Source organism: Nesoenas mayeri (assembly GCF_963082525.1).
Source record: "Nesoenas mayeri genome assembly, chromosome: 11".
Lineage (NCBI taxonomy): Eukaryota > Metazoa > Chordata > Aves > Columbiformes > Columbidae > Nesoenas > Nesoenas mayeri.
In genome coordinates this window covers 9578208-9599907 of record NC_137563.1, presented here as the reverse complement: position 1 = coordinate 9599907, position 21700 = coordinate 9578208, and the positions used below count along the sequence as shown (strand labels likewise).

The 21700-nt window shown below is 36.9% G+C and overlaps 1 protein-coding gene across 3 annotated transcripts in view; it reads right to left on the bottom strand.

Annotated features, from left to right (window-relative positions):
- The window catches only part of MEF2A (myocyte enhancer factor 2A), an 83601-nt gene that overhangs the window by 55596 nt on the left and 6305 nt on the right, over positions 1–21700 (bottom strand). The gene's annotated exons all lie outside the window — the stretch shown is intronic.

Here is a 21700-nt window from a genome sequence, read left to right as displayed (position 1 = left end):
CGGCCTCAGAACTCCAAGGTCCTCAGCAAGCAAGTAATACACAGGCATTGTTAGAAAACAATAATACAACCCTTAGCCAAAATAACTTTTTTTTAAAATGGGACAACAGAAAAAAAAAAAAAACAAAACAAAAGCACACAGAACAACAACCAAAAAACCAAAAGGAAGTGATAAACAATTCTTTATTGACATTCTTTTTTACGCATCATAAACCACTTGTTTCTTTCAGCTGGGAAGAACAATGCACATCTTCGATACTACACCATTTCAGTAAACTGTACTTGTAAGAGTGAATTTGTGGAGTTTTGCAACTAAACATCGTCCTCACTTTCCACACTAAAATCAAATCCATTTTTGAGCTCTTCATTTGTAAGTTACACAACTTTTCAAATGAAGCTTTGAAGGCATATTAGAAAACATCTCAAAGTACTTTCAAAATATATGGCCTTACTAAAGAACTGCAACTCCCAAATACTACTTAAACATACTTTTGCTCAAAATGGCCTTTTCTGCCATTCTTCTGTGTGCTTTAAGTCCTGTCTAAGTTTAAGTTGAATAACTACCTTTTCTTGCAAACAGAACTACAGAAATCTAAGCTGTATGCAAAATGAACTAAGATTCAGATGCCTGTTTTAAAAACAAGTTTTATCACTCCCAGAATGCACATTTTTTTTCTTTAAAGGGAGATTTTCCCAAGCTGACAGACCAGACAGTTTTCAAGAATTATCAGCGTCACTTATGACAGTACATGCACTCCTGGATAATATGACAAATGTGGCCTTGTCCAGGACCAGGGACAGCCAGGAATTCTGCTCTAGTTAGTGATTTCAAATTAAATGGGTTCACATTTCAGCTAAATGCAATACTCAAAGATTTTTCACAGTTAAATTCTACAAACTTTTGTTGGCCTAGTGCTTAAGTCCAAAAAATAGGTACCATCCTATTCTGAGCATTTATACTCCCCTGAAGTAAAATAATCTTTAACAAGCCACCTGAAAAAGCATAAATCTTTACCACATTTTCAAGTGACATTAAATTCTATCTTATTATTCACATCCATAAATTTGGTCTTGATACTTTCTAAAAGACTTTATCTTCACATTCTCAAAAACACGTTAGAATGCAGTTGGAAAATGAGATTTGGAAACTGATGAGCTAATAGTAGACAAAGAAGACCACAGAAAGAGAACTAAACTTTCAGTACTGCATTAAAATCCAATTTTAGATAGAAGCAGAACTTAAAATATTAAGTCATCTCAAGAATTCTGTTGCCAGACTTCTACAAACAGATTAAGAAAATAACTGCATGACTGAATAGCAGTCTGGAAAACACGCTCCAGAGAGTTTCTCAAGGAACTTTTCCTAATTTATCACATAATTTGTCGAAATATGTGACTTTTCCATGGTATACAGAAATAGCCATAAAGAAAGGGGATTCTGAATGCTGTTAATAAAACCCAATATTTAAAAGCTATGGCCAGAAAGACTCGTTTCCTAGTGAATAAACCACAGCTTTTAGTACAATAATGTCAGTTTGATCACAGTTTTATATCTTTTGACAAGATAATCCTCCCTTTTTTCCCCATTTACAGCTCTTGGAAAACTAATTAACTAGAGGTAGAAATCTCAACTTAAGTTTAGATATGATTGTTCCATAATGAAACAGAAGAGCACTGGCATGACTTTCACAACGGCAAGCTCAAAGTGCAACTCAAAACATTTAAACTTCTTATCAAAAGTCCTTTCTGTCTCCGAGAAGCATCACAATGTACCTTCCAAAACGCTGATACAAACATGTCTACTAGACATGGCTTTAAATTACACGCAATTTCACCCACAACAAAAAGCTGCTATAAAAGAGCTCTCCTCTGTTACAGAAGACAAAACAGAGCCCTGTGAAATGAATTATTTACGTTCATCTTAAAGAAAGGGGTAGGGAAAGGGGGGGGAATTAAAAATAAATAAATAAATAAATTTAAAATTCGCTAACATAATGCTGCTATTCTCAGCTGGGAAGATGATTTCCTTTCTTTAAATCTATCCTAATGATTCAGTAAGAATCAGCTGAGAAGAGATCTTCACAAGCATTGGTAAGTAACTATAATAGTGTGGACAATTAAAAGATTCATTTCAATGTTTTTCTTCATCCCGCAATAAGGGAGAATAAAGTACATATACAGGACTGTTCCATTTCCAATTAATATATTTACCAACCAGAATGGAGCTTTGTTCTGGTTTTGCAACATCTTAACACTTCATCAACCTTATTCAGGCTCATTGATGCATCTTTAGATAACAAATGTGTTATATACCACTGAGTTAAGTCATGACTTTAAGAAGAAGCATTATCATTAGGAAATATATTTCCAGAAGTCTTCATATTTCATCAGTTACCACACTCAAATTCCTGCTATCTTGGCTCATTATTTTTCCCATCTCAATTTATCAGTAGATTAGAAGAATACAGATAACTTTATTCAGCGTAAGAACAGGCATTTGGCAAAGGTATACCTTATTCTTACAACACCTCTGCCTCACTTGCCACATCTGTGTTTAACCCAATGGAAATGAGCACAGCAAATTGAAGTCCATTCAGTGAATAAGACTGTAAGTGGACAGAAGATGTTTTCAGTTACAAGAGCTGAATACTGTTCTAAAGCACTACATTTATTTGGTCAGATTTCTATGACTATGAATTTGAATTTCTATGAATTCTATTGAATTCTAGACAAGCTGCATCACCTTTTTTTTTTTCATGTATGTGGTCGCTTACTGTTTTCATTGTTTTATAAATTGGAAGCTTTGCTCCGACTCCTTAACTTGGCCATGCCAGGCTGAATTCAGTGGGAGCAGCACTTGAAACATAAGCACCAACATATCAAAGCAACATTAAAAATTCCGGTTCCTGGCATTTCTATTTGGATGTCTTTTATTCATAAGGAGTATTGTCCTCCTTTTTGTTGATGAGAAGTATGTGATTTAAGTACTTTACCTTTTCTAAGGAGTGCTGAGATTTTTAGTGAGCGCTTTTTTTTTCTCATTTTACAATCATTCAGAACAGCAAAGAACCTACATATAAACAACTGAACATTCATGATTAAAAACTAGACAAAAATAATCCTCTATATAAACTGTGATGCATCATAACCGCAGCTTGCAGCTGGATTATATGGGAAAAACAAACAAACAAACAAACCCCATCACAAAACAAAACACACACAAATACCTGAAAGCAATGTCACAAAAATACAACTCACTAACTTTACACATAGTTCAAAATCAAAGAAGGTGCCAACTGAGCTAAGCCAAACAGTATCCTAACAAAGATTTATAATTTATAGAAATGAAGACAGAAAGAAAAAAAAATACTCAGAACACAGCACACACAGTAGGGCAATGTTGTGAGATTTTTTACTCTTATCCTTCAAAAACTGTCTTTAAAATGGTATTCAAATTTTGCAGGCTGCACTTGAGCTTCTTTGTAGCAAATGCCAAATAAGCAATTCTCCAGTTAAGTAAAACAGCAGCTCTTCTCAGTATATTAAAACTGACTGGTGTATAACTGGCACAGTTTTCTAAGGCAAGAGTAGAAACCACAGTAGATTTTTCCTTAGGAAATATGTATATAAGAGGCATTTGTTTGCTTCTGTTTTTTAGTTTCTTCTACTGAAAAAAACACAAAGAACATAAATTATGAGGTAAACCATCTTATTTAGCACTGGTTTTACCGGAAGTAGACAACTGTACTAACTTGGTACTTCAGCAAACTGATTTTGTGATTTGCAGCAAGACTTCCAAAACTCAGTGAAGGTCTGAACACTTACCAATGACTAAAGTTCTAATAATTCATTTTTAGTTTCTACAAAGAGGAAAACTGTCCACCCTGCCCACAAAGTACAAACTGTTGAGGTAATGCAACAAACAGCTGCAGGACAGCAACTTCAACACCTTACTGAACAAACATTACGGCCATCAAAAACATTTACAGCTGACTTCAGGAATGTAACGGGATACAAAGGCAGCCAGAGCTTTCGCATGGCTCTGCTCATACCTTCTCCTACAAGGAGCTTCCTCAAACCAGACTTCAAACTAAAAACTGCCAGATTGTATTGAAGTTCTTAACAGGGGTCAAATGCAAGGAGATGACAAAACAGATACAGAAGGATTATAAACAAGATTCTTCCTTGTCAGACAGGCCTTTGTTTCCAAGTTTGGCTTCAGTCCGTGGCTTTGTGATGCAGAGAAGTGTATGCTCCCATTTTGTACTTGGGAAACTACTTCCTAAGGTTTAGCTCATTCTTAACTATCTGCTTCTTCCAGATCCAATATATCAGCTTTTCTTCATGCTCTGCACAAGTTGCAGGCTCCTCTTTTTTTCTCCCCTTTGGTCTGCTCTAACAGGTAGTCTCCACAACTATCTCCCTCCTGAGCATACGCTCTTTCTTAACAAAAATGATGTACATTTCCAGTCTTCCAGAGGATTCCACATCATGCAGGCACCCTCCCCCCTTTTAAAGAAAACAGGAAAACTGAGAACAAACAGAAGAGATATCACACACCAAAGAATCTATAAGAAGCTTTAAATCACTGAACAATTATCCAGAAAGCTTTCTTGATAATTTATTCGACATCTGATTAAATGACAGCATGCAGTCATATTGCTGAAGTGCAACAATTATAAACCAGACAGACATGACAACATAATGCTTCAAACAGCCTGCGTGCCCCACTAAGACATTCCGCAAACCATAAAGACGCCTACAAGTTTCTAACAAAGATTAGCGGTAAGATTCTTTTTCTGTGGCCGCCGTAGCCTTTGTTCAAAACTGAACCTTATTTTAAAATTCAGATACACCTCCAGTTCAAATGTCTAAATATTTTTTTTAAAAATTACAGTGTAATTTCAAGAAATTAAGACAAAATTTCAGTGAATTATTCCCTTCCCTGCATCCTTTTAAGCAAATAGTACTTTTATATTTAAGTTAAATAAATCATCATTACTATTGACATGCTACAGCAGATCATAGGACAGGTCCTTTCCAAACATGCATAGAGACCAGTTTCTTTATAATCTCAAGGTCTCAGAATGTGAGGCAGACAGGCAGCAAACAATAAAATAACATAAAAGTGAGATGAATCTACTCAGCTGCATTTCAGTAGTGATATATTGGAAAAAGATTAAATACATGCAGAATATAGGCAACATCAATGAACTCGGCAAGACAGTGCTGGGCACCCATGGTCAGGAAACAGCCTCATTCCCACAGACTCTCTCATTTCAGCAGCCACTTTTAAAAGGAGTCTAGAATGAAATTCCTTAAGACTTAAAACATTTTACCAATCCTAGTACTTCATAATCCTTTTTTTCTCCTCCTTCTACACCCCCTCCTCAAGGCTGGTGTTACTGCCCTCCATTTGGACATCTATATTCTTAAAGGCAATCACAAGGTAATGATGTCCAAAGCAAGTATCAGGTAGGCCACTAAAAATAAAGTACATAAGATACATACTCCAACATCTAAGCATACTATAGTAAATCCTGTTTCTACTAAGAAAAGCAGCAAGAATGTTACTTAGAATATCTTCTGCTCCTGCATATAAACCTTTTCCTTTATTGGCACGTGATGTCTGGTAGTCTGGGCATTCATATATCATTAATATAACATTAACCTAGCTGCTTTGATTCACTTGCAAAAATGTTACCTAAACTACACTCATTATAGTACACTGTATCTTCAGACAAGAAGTGTTCTCTGAATAGAAAACAAATTCTAAAACTAACTTTGAAACTATTTTTTCCTTAGCAATGGCAACAAACCAGAATATACAGTCAGTTGATACCGTTCTGCTGACGTGGAAATTCATGACACTACCGTAACTCTGTTACTTGCTATACCTGCATGGCAGAGTAAATGATAATATCTAGTTATTCCACCCTTCTTGCAAATTGCCGCTAATAGAAAACTTAAGTCATTTGACCCTAACTAAAATTACTGCTTCATAGGAAAGTTACATGATTCAAGTGGTGGATAGCAAGATGCATTAAAACATCTGTCTCAATAGTTTCTGGAATAAAATACTCAATGACTATAAATAAAAGAAAGCAGCACCAGCCATTTGTTCCCATTATTGTATTAAAACCAGAAATTGTCAAAACTTTAAAAAATCTCAATTTCTCTTTCTGTCAACGAACCCTGACAAATACAAGAATAAAGCCACTAAAAAAGTCTGAATGAGAAGATACAGCTGATAGAAGTTTAAGTGAAGGACCAAAAAAAATTTGATTGAGGTCCCAAGTAAGAATCAATTAAGTGATCCATACATAAATATAAAAAGCCCTACTGATAAAACTACTACATGAATAAACTACTACATCACTCAAGAATTAAAAAAGAGCAAGGAATACTGAGAAAAGCAAGACATTGCAAAAGCTAGATCTTAATGTATTTGAAAGGCAGCCTATTTTCAATTGCATTAAGCAGCCAGGAATCTGAAAGAGAAACGCAAACAGGCTCAGATTATTGTAGATTTTCCTTATTGGAAACCTCTTCAATTTAAACAAGTATATTCATTTAACTTCGACATGAAACATGAGATGCAAATTCAAGCTTTTTGGAACTGTAAGGCAGACATTCTTCATCTTTACTACTCAGTCAGCCAAGTACTATCTGATGCAACAACTGCTGTGACCTGACAATAACCAGGATCAGTCAGGAATCAGACACTATAAATATAGCTGGCCATCCAGACTTGCAGTAATGCATTAGAAAACACAGCTTACTATCCTGATTTTGGAAAAGGAAAAATAATTAGCCTCACTATCAATGAAATTGCCAGAAATGCCAAAAAGCAGCCCTGAAGCCACTTCAGAAGGGAAGACCGCATGATCAGCCTCAGTCTCCTGCACTATTAGATGGTCAAAGTGACACTTCAGCGTTTAATCCTTGATGCAATGATTTAAACCTGCTAGGAAAATTATACAAAACACTGCTCATTTCACACACACTGCTGGATCCCTTCCATCCACGTTGTCTTCTCATCCACCCGTGACTAAAACCTAGCAAAGAGACCTGGGGAGCATATTTGAGTTGTAAAGCAAATACGTAGTAGTCGGACATGAATGACTTCTCCTTGAAGGTATTAGTACTAATTGCTGCACTTTATGTTAACTGTAACTGCTATTGTTTTGGTAAGAGCAGTTGCATCCCACTATAAAACTGATAGCGCCTGCAGCCCTGGCAGATGGAAGTGTGCAAGGTACAAGTTCAGATACTTCAGCCAATCTTTGAGTTTAGAGAAAAAAGTGGTTAAAGCCAGCGTTGAATTCCTGCACATCAACTGGGAGACTTACTCAGACATAGAAATGATTTTTTTTATTCTAACAGTATCACTAGAGTACATGAGGAAGAGGCTGCAATTTCTTCCATGTCTTCCTGGTGTGACAAAGCATTGTATCTCCATGAAAAACTCTCTATATAAATAAACTCTATACATAAATAAATCTCACATGTATTCATGAAAGTGGGTTCTTAATTATTCTGCAGCATCTCCTTTTATTTATTCTAAGTAAATAATCTGTGAACATGACTATATGGAGTTATAGGAACAAGCAAACTGGCATGCAGTTTACACACCACTTTCAAGAACCTGCTTAGAACTCTTGCACCTGCAAGAAATCTTAACTCCCATCAAGGTTTAAGGCAAGGCAACAATAAACCGTGGCAGATGCTCCCTGTTACACTCTTACCTCCTGCCACCCTTTCCTTTTGATCGGGAAGATGACAGGGACATAAGAGGAAAGGAAGAGAGACTTAAGACTTCAAGTTCGAAGGTTTTGAAGGGTTTTACTAATGCTACTAATAAATAGAGAAAATACACAAAATCAATCTTGAGTGCCCAAGATGGAGTTGGCGTCGCCGCAGCGGAGCTGGGTGTGTGGAGCTGGTGTGGCTCCAGCAGGTGCAGCTCAGGCCCCAGAAGTCATGGGCGGCACTTCACAGCAAACCAGAAACTGGGTTTAAGGGATGCGGGGCCTCAGGCCTAGTACCACAAGCACACAGAGAGGGTCCTCTTTAGATGCTGGCCACAGTCAAAGAGAGACAGACACTCGTGATCACCCTCTTATATAGGGGGTATGACAATAATAGTTGGTCAGTCTTAGTCACCTGTTCTGTCCAACCCTCCTCAAACACAGCCCTCTCATAACAGAATGTGGGAAAACTTATCAGTCTTTCTTGGCTACCATAGTAATAAATCTAAACATGAGCTTCTTCAGCGTTCCTTTGGCCTTCTTATCAGCACTGAGGACAGCATCTGAGGAAAAATACGCAGGCAGCAACTCAGAAAAGTACAGCCACCTAGAAGAACTCAGCCGAAAGGAAAAAACACTAGAAGAGAACTGGTCTTGTTTTTAACAAAACCAGGACACTCCTCTTAAAAAAAAAAGTTATTGTTGAATACTCCAGACCTTCAGGTCATTAGAGCTGTCATTCTTCTAACATTCTGACTGGAAGCCTCACAGCAGCTGAAGCAATAAATATTGACAGCTAGCTGGCAAACAGCAGAGATACCAGTGCTCAGAGTCTCCAATTTCACCTGCATCAGCACAGACAAAGCCTGGAAGGGACAGCATAACTAGGGCCTCATATGTTCATCTGTATTACTGCTGCTTTTGCCTGTATTAAAAGTATATTTTCCCCTCAATAAGACTGGAGTACCTTTGAACTTACCTGCTTTCATATACCATCCTAGAAAATCTTCAATTAACTATTAAATCCCATTGTGCCATACAAATATATAGTAATAAAGCTCTAAGTCTAGCTACAAATTGTACTGCAAGAAACTTCCAGCATCCACTTCCATCCTTTCATGCTTTTACGTAGCTCAGCTCCTTCTCCCCAGCTGATGCTTAGCAAGTTTTGCATATGAGGCCACACATTCCTTAAAAAAAACCCTAAAGAGTCAACTTAGAGCAAACACAAGAAAAGCTGTATGCCAAAATACGAGATCATCCTGAGAGCACATAAGAAAGAGAAGAAAGAATTAGTAAGGTGGACTTCAAATTATGAAATTGTATTGGTGATTAAGTTCTACTTTTCTCTCATCTCATAACCTCTACTTTGAGATAGGATCACAGAAGCTGTATGGAAATGAATTCGGACTTGCTTAAAGAAAATTAAAACAACGCAAAGCAACAAAATTCTTTCTTCCCACTGGAAGAATGTTGTCTTTCCAGCAATTCACTCTGCAGTTCAGACAAACTGCAGATTTGATAGTTGCTTTTTAGCAGATTTCATCCTGCTGCCAAGCTAAACAGATTTTTAAACAGAGGTCTGAAACAAAGACTTCTTAGTATAACCCAAAACGCTAGTTCTCAAAACTTCAGCTTATTATTTCATCTGAAGTGAACAGATTTTTACCCCTACACGGACACACCAATGATTATGGTCTATGTTTAGATTTGTAAGAATTCACCAACATACATTGTCATCACTTTCCTCAGCACACAGCTTCACTGGGGGAGCAGTGGAGACATCCTCTACCCTATAAACTTTTGCCTGCTTTCCAAATAAAGATACAAACCAAAACAAGCTTACCCTGTACTTGTAGCAGGCACTTCTCTTAACATGTTACCTCTTCGTTACTTGTGGAGATTCTTCCTTCCAGCTCTTGTAGATTTTCCTTTCTCTTTGCCTACCACTGAGTAGATTTCATTTTGATTGCAACATCTGATTAACTATATCAGCAAGCCTTTAGAGATGGCAGGCACACCCCTCCACATACATCACTTAATAAATAAATAAATAAATAAATAAACCCTCTAGGATTCTGCATCAGAAAAATCTTAAGACTACCACAACTGCACAGTTCAGTAGTATATAAGCGTAAGCTGGGTCCATTGCATGGGTGTACAGCATCTCAAAAGCAGCAAAGCACTGAGCTTTGCTTTAAACAGAGTAAATTAAGATTTCTGCTCTTCCACTGTAATGCTGCCAAATCAGTCTATTTGCATTATTTGCAAGATGTCAGTGTGGGCGTGGAAAGAAAGAAGTACTTAGTCTCTCTAGTGAACACTTAGGCTCAAAATCTCCTTTTACTCAAACGGGTGCCCTTGCCTAATTCTTTCAGGAGGTGGAACTGAGGCCAAACTATTGCTGAACAGGATGGCAATATTCCCAATAGTCTTGTCATATAGAGGTGAGATAGGACTGAAGTCTCAGTTTGTTCTTGATCGGTATGAGTCCAGGTTCCCTTCAGTGAAGATGCTCGTCCCATGCAGATGGAAGAAAGGCATTAGAGAGAAGGGGAAGATCTCACAAGTGGGGAAAAAAAAAAGATGGAGGACAGCAGCAGTAAGAATCTACATAAGTTTATCTGTAGGGAGTTTTATCTGCAGCATTTTATCCAATTTGATGCCACGAAGCATAGAACAAAGGCAGGGATGTAGATTTTTAAATTTAGTAGATTCAACCAGACATTAAAAAGAAATCAGTTCTCATTCACTTTTAAGGATTTCACCTTAAGAAAAGGTCTTTCAAGGACACACATGGGATTCTTTGGCCTTCTGAAAGCAAAATCAATTAAGCACAAGACTCAGTTCTTGTAAAGAAAATTTGTTTAGAAGAACCATGAGAAAAAGCAAACTAAATCATGAAACTTTAATTAATAATTATTTGTCAATAGCACTGACAAACCTGCTACAACATTAAGAAAAGTTACAAACATAAATTTTGGCAAAGATTAAGTACCTGAGGATCAGATTTCTATTTTCAGATTTCATTTAAAAATTAATCCTTAGTCATCATGGCAACAGAAAACTAAATCATAACAGCCTAAAAAACAAACAAAATACTCCAAAACTTGTTGTGGATTAACCAAAAACAAACAAACAAATCCAACTCATTTTGAATTCTCAGTCTTCTCCTACACTGATACGCAGACACAATGCTGTATGATTCCAAATTCTGCAGTTGGTTATATCTCAGTTACAAACCTAGTCTCTTCACCTTGTTTGATAACATTGGGTTTAATTAACAGAATGCTGAAAACGTTTAGAGAAATTGTAACTTTTGAGAGTTTCACTGTTTTATTCTCTTGCATAAGATCACATGGTTACTAGACACACGCATGCTAAATATATTGCATGCTATCGCGGCAGCAGGTCAGTTCTGTACAAGCTGCTTGTATTAAATTTCTCCTATAAGCGACATGAGAGTTTAGCTCTGCTATAGCAAATATAGGAAGAGGTCTCACATTCCAAAGAGCCATGTGAAGGGAAAAACTATGCCAACAGAGTCCTAAGTATGCCAGTGCTACTTTAACCCATTTACTATTTTTAAAACACACATGTAAGCCTTGCATTTATGTTATCTATATTATGAATTTTTAAGATTCAAAACTCCAAAGCTAATTGGTTTGTCTTAGTCTCTTACTATGAAAACTTAAGGAAAAGGTCACAAGATTATGGTCAATAATATATGACGTGTAAGACTGATGAAATTCAAAACAGATGTTATTAACTGAGTAGGATATTCAACCATATTTGAAATGTTTTACTGGTTTATTAAACCAACTGCATACACAGTAACTACTATGACACATTTATATAAGTATCTTTGCATACAGTTCCTAAATTTCACAACAGATATCCTCTATAAAAGATACCAACATATAAAAAAACCCACACATTGTCTCTACATGTATTGACATATACAGAAATACACACACTGGCATATAAAAAGTACAAGCAAATCTGAGTTGTCAAAATTAATGAAGCACACACTAGAAATATTTTATCTGCCTCTGTCACAATGCTTTCTGATATCATACTACAGAAGAGGATATCGCTGCAGAGAGTGCCAGCCTAATAGGGAAAGGAAGGTAATCTCTTCTTAACACTGCCTATAGACTAACACGGGGGGACATTTCAGAAAATGTATTTCAAGGCCTCAGACTGCTGTCTTGGAGGACGCTAAAATAAAAGGGGAATAGACATGATCACAGGGGTCAAGAGAGATTAGAAAAGTATCAGTCTTCTGCTAGAAGAATTAATCCTCTCTGTAAGCACAGAGGAAACCTTAACTCCCAGTAAGCTTCAGCACTGCAGTAGGACGCATGGGGAATCATATGGAACTTTGGTAAATATTTAGGCAGCTAGTCCACATAAAAATCTCAGCCTGTTGCTACTCTAGAAAAACCATACCCTGAAGTTTACAGTATGGTCCTCATTTATTGACTAGGTTTCATTTTGCACTAAGAGATCACATTAGAATCACCAAATAATCTCTATCATAGCAGAGATTTTTTTTTTTTTAATGAGCCAGGAGAAACACTTATATTAGCTAGATGCAGAATAAGTATTCACATAGTGTCACACATAAGCACGATGGAGATACTTTATCTGGTCAAATAGCATCATACTGACTAAGTGCTAATACACAGCAGTCCTCTGCCTGATAGCTTTAACATCAAAACTGGGCCATCTTTGCACTTAGAGGTTTCTGTGCAGCGGCTGGTAAGAATTCCCCAACCCCCAGCCCATGGGAGTGCAGAAGTTGTTGCTGCAAATTAAAACCAAAAAGGAAACAAACGAACAAACAAAACATAACTTACCAAAAAACAAACACACACAAAACAAACAAAACTCCACAACAACAACAACACACCACCTCCTCAAGAACCATACTTCATCTCTGCATAACTCTCAAAAACATGCATCTGGATGAATTGTAATGTTCCAATTGTTTACTTCTGCTAAACTTTGCATTTGACTTGCTACTGGCTCAAATATTTAAGCCATCACTTCCTTATCCGCATCAATCTTGAATCTCTTTAATACATAAATCTGACAGAAAACCCGTTGTCTACCCACTGAGAAGATAAATGAATTAAAGCTCAAAAAAACAGCAGAGAAAGATAGGAAGATGGGAGGGGGAGGGGGCACAGAAACACTTCTGGCTTACTTGCAACTATCTCAAAAAGAAAGAAAAAAAAAAAAAGAAAGAAAAACACACCACAAAGAATAAACACCTGAAGTCTGACATTAATTCTTCCAGATCCTCACACCAAAAATCATATGCAACATAGCTTCAGTTGTTCTTATCACTTCATTTTAGCCCAGTCACATGGCATGCCATACCCCTCTTAAAAATCCTGTTCTGCTCTGTCATGCTGCCAAAGAACAGGACAAGAGATTGTTAAATTGCACCTAGGCAGGGAGATGAGGATTAAGGCATTTGCACCAGGGTCAGAAAGCAATCAGTCAACTTCCAAGGCAAGGCACCAATCCTAAATTTCCTCAATGGCAAAGCACTCAAAACAAGGCAAGGTCTGCTGATAAAAGTAACATTTGAAGCTAAAGCAACAGATTAGCAGACACACTTTGAGGCACAGAAGTCCTCCAGATCACAAATTTTTAATTTAAGATATAGGTATAAGTTGGAGAACTAAAAACAAATGCAGAAATGCAGCACTCTCACCAGAAAATTATTACTTTTTTTTTTTAATCTTCCATATTTGTATATAGCAAGAGTTGATGGAAGTTACATTGGGCAGAATGAAGTCCATAGTTAAAGCTAATGCTTCCCAGAGTCAGACATCCATTTGGCGAGGTCAGCTTACAGCAGAGTTGAAACTACCACCACCATCATCTACCTGTTATCAACACTACCAGATCTGTACTCTGAACAATTCAGAAGCCTCTGTCATACATACAGATCAAAGTCAGGCAAAATTTGTTACCTCCCTAGTTTTCCTGATTTGTTAAAAGCCACCTGAGCAAAAGTTTTCTTCTTAGGACAGTCAAATCCTGGAACTACAACTTTTACTAAAAGCCACAAACGTCACTGTAGTCTAATCATCAAAATGAAATACATAAACAAAAATAAGATTTTTGGTTTTTTGTAAGGATAACCTATTTAAATTTGTCACACAATTATGAAGAATTTCAAGCCTACTTTTGAAAGCATTTCATGCAGCAAGGCTTGCTAAATCAAAGAATATTAATACATTCTCACAATACACAAAGACTTACCAAACCACATTTAATAAAGAAACGAATGGAAAAAGAATAAATGTTGGTGGGTGCTGACTGTCATTTGTTTTACTGGAACATATCAAACAGTTTCAGTACTCTTCTGCTAAAGATATGAAGAAAAGCAGAAACAGGAATTCACAGCTACAAACCACACAAGACCTCAAAATGCAGGTGACATTGCCATCCACATCTCACTAGTGAACAGTCATAACTGAATATATTAACTCAGTTTCTCAAAGACTTTAATAAGTGACAAATATGACTCTCAAGATGTGTTCTCCATGAAGAAATAGGTTTGCTCCTTCTAGGTACTTCAGTTTTGTGACACCATGGATTTTCAGGTGGTGGGGATAACAATTAAATAGTTTCTCTGTGTGGGTATCCTAACATGCCACTGACTCACACAGGTACATTAAACTAGTTTAAAGGCAGCCTGCATACATCTATCTACACACATGTATCACAATATAGCCTTACCTTGATCTAAGAGGGGATCTGAAGAATCCTAGCTAAAGAGACTGAACACCTATTTTCCTGACTTTGGTCTCTAATCTGGTAAGGCCTATAAGCTTGTAACATGTCTAAACATACTGCACAGACCTGGATGCACAGGTCTAAGGTCTGGGTGAAGAACCTTCTGATTTTAGGACATTTCATATATAAATTGCCTGAGACTAGCAAAACAACACTAAAACCTAGAAACACCTTTCAAGGAAGAATTATGAAAACAATATGGACATTCTCTTCCCCCATTATCCAAATGACTGTGAGCATTTCTAGATCCTCCCATAGGCAGTAAGGCTGAGACCTCCTGTAACAGGCACCACAGGCAAAGGAAAGTTCCCTTCACCTTGACCAAAGCTCTGGAATTCCAGAACAGCATTTCTCAGCCCACTAGCACGTTCCAGAAATTAAGAGTGGCAATGCAAGTGCAGATCTAGAGCTACATACATTAGATTGAACAGCGAGACTTCAGCATCTGTTGTAGTTCTCAAACAGAAATGTATTGTTTTGCAATGAAGGACTGCAGGTATGTTCTCTAAACAACTATAAGTTGAATTAGGTATCACTCATTTAGACATATAGTTTACTTTAATCATGCTCAAATTGTCTCCTAGTGCTAAAATAAAAGTTAAATAATTTAAATTAGTATGGGACTACAGCAGAGGAGAAGGAGACAAAGACTTGGATTTAAAACCTTCTGTGAATGCCAAAAAGAGAAAAAGACAGTTCCCTATATGCACATGGACCATTAGAACCCATTCACATATTTGCCAAACATGGTTTTACATATTTTTTTAAACAGTGTTTTAGAAAGTCGTGCTAAGCCAACTTGTGTATTTACTGTAAGACAGCCAACATGTTGTATTATAAAGAACACAATAGCAAAATCTGACTAATAGGTATGAAAGAAAACACATTCACTACCATGGGAACCCTGTCAGAATTCACCACTATGACAAGTGTTCTACAGGAAGCTTTTCTGTGCTAGACTACTTCTCCTAATAATCTCTCTACTCATAATTCTAAGACATAAACATTAGTAGCATAACAGGGAACAAGCACACAGGCAGTGTTGTCACCTTACAGCATTTTCATCTAATATGTTTAACAGACACAAGGAAACATGGTAGACAGAATACCAGAATAAAATCACCAACACTTACACCATCACCACAGCCAAGGATTTAGCCGGAACATAAAAACTAATTCACTTAAAACTCACTGTAAGCACAGTTAGTGAATGTGGGAGAAACAAGGGGAGGAATTTAAAAAAAAAAAAAAAAGGAAAATAAAGAAATCCACATCCACCACAAAAACATAAGCATTACAAGAAATGCACCAAATTCCGTTGAAAGTTGACTTCATCTAACCTGGTCTAGAAGTTTCACTAGAATAATTCTGTTGTAACAAACTGAACCATAGTAAAATGATGCCTATACCAAGCTTCAGGGATGCACAGCTCTAACACGAAGAGAATCAAGTTCCACCTCTCAATCTTCACTTATATTGCAACTCTATATGTAAGAGCACTAGCAATACCAGCAAAATGACACCAGACAGACTTTAAACATTAAACTACACATAGGACTTGCCAAGTTACTGCCATTTACAGGAAAAGCTCAAGAAATCTTGCAGCACACACAGGACATTAACATCCAGTTAAAACTACTTTTCTCACTTCCTCCGTGGAGGCAGTATATAAAATCCACCTGGAAGCAGAAACTCAAACATTATGAGGATAATTAGCTTTTAACTATGTTTCACAGAGTCCAAGTTAGTCTTTCAATGATGGTGTGCAAACTCGAACACTACATAATAGAAGGGTTCTTTGCAGGGTTTGAGAGATCAAAAAACAGCACCTAAACATACTGATGTAGAAGTTTAATTAGACTCCAGAATGGAGTTATCAATCCAAAACTAGAACAAACTTTCCCCAGAAAGCACTTCATATGTTGAAGTAATAGACTTAAATTCTCTGCTTAAAGTCAATTGTTGTATACCTAACATTAGCTATTGAGGATCTGAGCATTTAAGCAAATGGCCAGTTGAATCACACTAAATGCTGAAATCCATTTTCAATCAGCATGGCAACTTGGTACACAGTTTTGGGTTTTTGTGAACTTCAGAAAAAGAAGTCGCCTTCTAAAGAAATCCAAACAAAAAGATGTCTTCCAGAAAACATAAAATAAATCACATTGCAAGGAGCATCCTGAATGTATTGTATATAAAGTTCCTTCTCCTGCATAGTTACAAGAAACAATATTCTAATGCTTTGTTCAATATTGTAGCAACTACAATAACAACCACAGCACAAGCTCTTCCGAAAATATGTGTTTTAAATGCAGAACTTGCCCTTCAGAATTAATATACCCACAACACTCTTTTTCATTAATATATGCAATTGTTTCCTTGTCCAAATTTGTACATTTGTCTGAGGAGATGGAAATGCAAAAGGAAGACAATTACAGAAAGTAGACAAACCCAGACACACAGTCTCAAGTAAGTAGACACGTTAATGGTAGAACATTTCAAAGTTTAAATGTCTGAGACCAGAAATACAAGTAAATTTGAAACAAAGAGGAGTTTAAGGTAAGATGAGGCTCACTCTGTCTCAAGCATAAAAGCTGATAAGCCAAGCCAGACACACTCAAAATACAAATATATATTAAAAAAAAAAAACCCACAATCAAAGCAAAAGAAAACCCTTGGAACTGAATTTTGTATCTTCATTCCACTTGTATCTTGGTTGAAACAAAACAAAAGCTGCTTTCTAGTTTCTTCAGTTGGCTGTTGACAAAATCCTGAAGGAAAATATCTGTAAATCCTAACACAGGTGGGCTGAAGCATTCATGTTCAACATCCGGTTACACACACACACACACACATATATATATATATATATATATACACACACACATATATACCTACTCCTTCCTTCCTCCCCTGTGGCCCAAACACTGACACATCTCTGAGGGTGCACTACTTGAAACCCAATGATTGGGTTCGCTGTCCCTTCACTGTTCCAATAGTGCTAACAGGTCAGACTATTTTAAGATAAGCTAATTATGCCAGTGAAGTATCTTATAAGCCATTAAGATTAAGCAGAAGAGACCATGAAGAATTAAAAGCAGTGAAGTACAGATAAAACAGAAGCAAGAATTGTAATCTCAACTGTTCAAGATAAGCAGCCTGAAGGATTCCTCATCAGATTGCAAATCCAAATTTTAGTCTGTACTTAATTTCTCCTGCTTCTAACAGTTTTTCTAAGCACAAAAGAAACTTCCCATGCAGGGCTGTTGTTCCTTACACCTTCAGAAAACTAGTAATTCAAGTCTTTGAAGAACAACACAACAAAATCTTTGTCACTTGCTTGCAGGCATTATCTACATGCACACAAGACAGCTACAAAAAACATAGATGCCTTAAAAGAACTAGATCTGAAGAAAAAATCCTCAGATTATGAGTTTGTTACACAGGAAGTTTTGAAGAAGTTTATCAGATCATTTTCTCATTAACATTTCATTACAGGAATGCATGATGGAAAAGCAGGTTGAAACCTCTTTTGAGGACTAGTCAGCCAGTACCTTCAGGAATATTGTAGTAGGTTTTCATTACTGAACGATTCATCCTTAAAAATACTATGTTTTTTAAAAAATGGGATCCAGAAAGTCCTTAATAAAACACAGATATGAGCCTCACATGCAGGGGTGGGGAGAGTGATTTAAAATAAATTTGTTAGTATCTCTAAGAACAAAACAAGATATTCCCTCAACTCTTCTGTTCTCTTTCCTGGGGGGAAGGGGGAGAAGAAGAGGTGCAGAGGAGATTATAAACAAGGTGTTAAAACAGAAAAATCTAAATGGTTTCTAGACAAACAGGTCTTCTGACTTTCTTTGATGCAAATAAGCTCTTGCTCCCCCACCTCTAGAACATACGCATAAGAGAAGCAAACTGCTGTCTGAAACTCTATGCAATTATGGTCCAACATCTCCCAAAGGAAATGCTGAGGATAGTTGCAATCACAACCCAATGAGTTCCTGTTCTAGATCAGAGGAATCAAATCCTGAGCATAAATGCTGTCTAGTCAATTCCCTGCACAAAAATCCCCAAACACTACAGAATTTTGCAAAGAGCATCCTAAGCAGACTCGCTGGGTAGGAAGAAATCACAAGTGTTCTATACAACCATCTTCCCATATACTTCCAAACAGGCATCATCAAAATGAAGATGTCTTTGGGATTTAACTTTATTCTGCTGATTGAACAAATCGCAGCCTAACATTTAGATCAAATCAAATACATTAAAAGGAATGCAAATTAAGAAACTTAATGCAGAGCTTTAAATCATCCTACCTTTAAGAGTTTATTTCCATAAAATTAAATAAAAACACTTAAGAAAATAACACTGTTTACTGATAAAAGATTAGGGTATTCTCAATGATGGCACTAATATCTTGAAGACGAAACTATTACCTAAAGCTTTCTAAACCTGCTTTTCTAATAAAATGAGGTTTACATGAACATAGCCTATTCTCCTCCTCGTTAACAGTTTCTGATTTAATTAGGCAGTTGTGCAACAGTAAAAGTATTTATTATTTTTAAGACTTTCTAAAGTGCTGCAGAATGTTTGACCCAGTGGTTGCTCTCAGCCCCTGACCTGCTGTGAGCAGAGTGGCAGCAGGCTCTGCAGGATCACTCGGGCACTCAGACCAGCCACCGCTAGCAGCCCAGTTAAAATACTTAAAGAACTTAAAAGAAATATACTGTATACAGGGGATAGTCTGAAAGATCAAGGAATAACAGAAGAGTTAAAAAATAAGAGAAGTGGAAGTTCTACAAGGTTTATTATTTGCAAACCCACTACTTTACTATTACTGTTCAGACTATTTTAAATTTATCTCCACTGTTTCCCCAAGCCGTATTTTAATTCCATAAATAAAATGCGCTATAGTACACAGAATAAAAATTTTCATAAACATACTGTCTTTGTTCTTACCTCTTGCCTGTACCACACTTCATTTGCTCCTGAGCAACCCAGCCATAGAGCTGGAATCCTTTTATCTCATGCAATCGCACTGGTTATGCTTGCCTAGAGCAAATACTAACAGGTCTAGAGATCCTTTAATGACTTCTGTCTCCTCTTAGACGAAAAATTAGAAGGCGAAAAGAAGAAGAAACGGCAGCAAAACCCAACAGCCCCCGTTAGTAACATATCAAGTCTGTTATAGCCTAGGCTTCTTTTGCATTATTTCTTCAGTCTTGTAGCAAGACCTGATGGTTATGTCCATTCATAAGCTCCACCAGGACCCCAACTGCTGCACAAGCACATCTGGCTCACCAGAGGGTGCTGCAGGGGCTCAGAACAGGAGTACACAGCAGATGGGGGCCTGGATCACAGCCTTCTGACATGGGGCAAGTCCTTTTCCCAGCTTTTAAAAAAATAAAGAGGTTTTTAACTGGGCGTCTTAGTAGCCATTAACGTTTTGATCTCCTCTCCAATCACCTCTTTTGAAGTGAACAACTCCATTATTTTCTGATAAATCCAGTGCAAGTTTTACATAAGCACCTTGCGCTAACACACTGTTCCTTGTAAATACACGTGTACTTGACAACAACAGGGTTCATGGACTCATTTTAGGGCATCCTCAAAAGATAACTCTAAAAAAAAGGATGTCATCATTACGTTTAACTTGACAGTACAGGAGTCCATCTCCTCAGCAAAAACATATGCAGAACCTACAAATAACAGAAAAAAAGACTGCAACCCACTGAACTAGAAAAGTCTCATACACAGGGCACGACAAAAGTACCTGCAGAAAGATTTAGTGAAAACCAGCCCCAGTGGGTAACTGTGGTCTCTCAGGTTATATTTCATCTTACTGTGAATCCAAACCTCCTATGAACATATGCCTGTAAAAAACAATCCAACTAGGAGCATCCTTCAGAATACTAAGACAGTAACAGTAGTTGAAATTTTCAAATCCCCCATAATCCCATTTCATCTCCTGAACAAATCATTAGTCTTTTGAAGTACTTTCCTCTTATTTGTGTAAAGCATCTAAATTACTCCAGTTTTCAGGAACGTTAATAACTTATGGTTTAAAATCCAGAACTTTCAATCATTCGAGCACCACATTTTACTAGTTCCCCAAAGCTCCTAAATTAGCAGTGATCAATACACTGACCAATAGCTTTGTTTTCTTTTAAAGGAAAAAAATTATTTGACAATTATCGTAAGATAACTCTTGTTGCTACACCCCTCACATTTCAACTCATTACCCATGACAAAGCCTGGGGGACTTCTTGAATTTCTCTGTGCCCTCCACCAAGAAAAAATGTTCTGTATTTCTGTCTGATTTTGTAAAATAGATTTGGTAAAATAAAATACCTTTTATATTTCAGCTAATTCAACTGATAGTTTCCCATTACTTTTTTGATGACTATTCAGGTCAGCAGTTTTCATATTTGTGACAAACAAAACATCAAGCAGCTACTTAAAACTGAAAACTACTCTTTGACATTCTACCATGTTATTACATGCTCTACATAGTCCTCATGAATTTTCAGATTACGTGCGTTAATAGCTAGAACTTCTGCAAATATATCCATATTCCACTTGTCCAATATCCAGTGAATGCCTGCTTCTACCTACTGCCCACATCTCTCTTCATCCATGCAGGATTTTGCCTCCTTCTCCTGAAGAAGTTCATCTAATTTAGTGCTTCCAAACGGGAACCATTAATACTTTTACTGCTGGTACGTTTTTCATAGTTGAGCCCAATATCTCTCAAAGCAAAGACCTTCATATATGCTTCAGCGACAAAAAGTTAAGACACTGCCATTTGGAGTGCTATGAACAAAGATAAGGAGAATAACAAGAGAACAAAACAAACAAAAAAAACCCCAAAACCAGCCACAAAAGCCCTAACACTCCAAAAGAAACACAGGGGGATATTACAGAAGTGTCTCAGAGGAAATCCTTCTTCTGCACTCAAAAGCTTCAAATCCCAAAAGCTAACTAGCCAAGCTAATGTGTATTATCAAACCCAGACTAAAAAACATAATTTGACAGCCTACAGGCTCAAAAATTTTACCAGAAAACACTTTCCCTTTCTGTACACATCAAGTGCAACATTGTATCTCTTGCCATACCTTTTACTTT